Here is a 2,163-nt window from a genome sequence, read left to right on the forward strand (position 1 = left end):
AGAGCCTACCATTGATAGACTTACAGGCTCATTTATAGCCTAGCATTAGAGCCTGCACATTAGAGACTACCATTAGACGCCTAAGCCATTAGAGCCTAGCCATTAGCTCCTACCCATTAGACCTACCCATTGAGCCTAGCCATGTACCCTACACCCATTAGAGCCTACTCTGCATACACATACTGACATGCGGAAGCACTCTGGACTGTACTGTGTACACACCAGCCTGGACGACAGATGGGAGACAGTGGGAGATAAGGGGTAATGCGAGCAGAGAGGAGAAATGGAAATGAGGAGGGGGGAGAGGAGTGAAGGAAGAGCGAGAATGGGGGGAGAGTGAGAGGCAGGAGATGAGGTGAGAGAGGGATGAGTGTGAAGAGGGAAAAGTGAGAGAGGGGACGAAGTGAGAGAGGGAGACGGAAAGAGAGAAGAGAAAAAGAAAAAAAAGAGAAGAGATGGAGAGAGAGAGAGTGATTGAGGAGGAGAGATGGAAGAAAGAGAGATGGAGGAAAGAGAGAATGATGGAGGAGAAGAGAGATGGAGAGAGAGAGATGAGAGAGAGAGATGGAAGAGAGAAGAGAAGGAGGGAGAGAGAATGGAGGAAGAATGGAGGGAAAGATGAGAATGGAGAGAGAGATGGGAGTGAGCAGATGAGGAGATAGAGATGGAGGAGGAGGAGAGATTAGAGGACAGAGAGATGGATGGATGGAGGACAGAGAGGTGGGGAGAGGGAGAAGAGAGTTGGAGGGAAGAGATGGAGGACAGGAGAGATGGAGGAGAGGGAGAGATGGAGGAGAGAGAGATGGAGGAGATAGAGATGGAGAGAGAGATGGAGGAGAGAGATGGAGGACAAGAGATGGAGGAGAGAGGAGACGGAGGAGAGAGAGAGACGGAGGAGAGGAGAGACATGGAGGAGAGAGATTAGGAGAGAGAGAGATGGGGAGATAGAGAGATGGAGAGGAGAAGATGGAGAGGAGAGACAGAGAGATGGAGGAGAGAGAGAGAATGGAGAGAGAGAGTTGGAGAGAAGAGAGCAATTGGAGAGAGAAGAACCGCTCCCACCCAGCATCCCAACACCGCTCCCACCCAGCATCCCAACACCGCTCCCACCCAGCATCCCAACACCACTCACACCCAGCATCCCTGAATCACACACTGTAGGAACTTTTTACACACTCGGGGGCTAAAGGGGTTGCCGGTGTGTTTGTCTGTGTCGCTTTGACCAAATCAGGAAGGTCTAATACACTTTCCTGATTATCCACCCTCCCCCACACCCACACACATACACACATACACACACCTCCTGAATACACAGTGGGTCAGTCAATATCATAGGGTGGAAAAGCTTCTTTCATTTCTCCCCTGCCTCCTACCTCCGTCAGGATCCGATCAATGCCACTGTCTGTGAGATATAGCCCACTACAGGAGGAGGAGTGGAGAGGACAGCAAGGCAGATTTATGGACACATGGAGGTGAGGAAAGAGGCCAGGTTTCAATAGCAGGGCCCGTATCCACAAAGCATATCCGAAAAGGTCCTAGGAATTCTGTTAAAACCTGTTATAAGACTTAAAAAGCTCCCAGCTCAGAGTGGGTTTTAGGAGGATGTTAAGACATGGCTCAGACAAATCCTGAGCCAGGAGTAAAATCAACTCAGAAAGGTTTACCCGCTATTCACCACAGATTGAGGTAACGCAAAGGAAGGATAGTGATGACGGAGAGTCATTGACCAACTTGTAAATTATTGGGAATAACCAATCACGATGAGGCATTGCCAGCTGTGAACTCTATAGCACGTGAGACAAACACAGTGAATGTGACTGTACATCAAATGTTGCAATGGTAAAAAGTTTGATATCATTTTCGCCTGACATTATCACTTTGCCTAAGTCTTGATTAATATGTTTGCATGCATAACCTGTTCATTTGTAATACTGTGATAGGGATAATGCAATGAATCATACAGTTTAAAGGTTGTTAAAAGAGGAATTGTGATAACATAGCCGTTATATATCACCCTTGCAGATTAACGTTGCATAATGTTTGAAAGGTCTATCATCTTTACTGACACAATCAAAGTTAAAGGGATTCTCTGCTACTGTTGTATACTTTTTAGCCAGTAGTTCTGAAAGTAGAGGTCACGAGCCAAAAGTGGTCGCCGAAAAT

The 2,163-nt window shown here is 47.2% G+C and overlaps 1 pseudogene; it reads right to left on the bottom strand.

The window, feature by feature from the left end:
* LOC112069691 (roundabout homolog 1-like) overlaps nucleotides 1-2,163 on the bottom strand; it is a 123,222-nt pseudogene that overhangs the window by 6,840 nt on the left and 114,219 nt on the right.

This window comes from Salvelinus sp. IW2-2015, unplaced genomic scaffold (assembly GCF_002910315.2).
Source record: "Salvelinus sp. IW2-2015 unplaced genomic scaffold, ASM291031v2 Un_scaffold1081, whole genome shotgun sequence".
In the NCBI taxonomy this organism is placed as follows: domain Eukaryota; kingdom Metazoa; phylum Chordata; class Actinopteri; order Salmoniformes; family Salmonidae; genus Salvelinus; species Salvelinus sp. IW2-2015.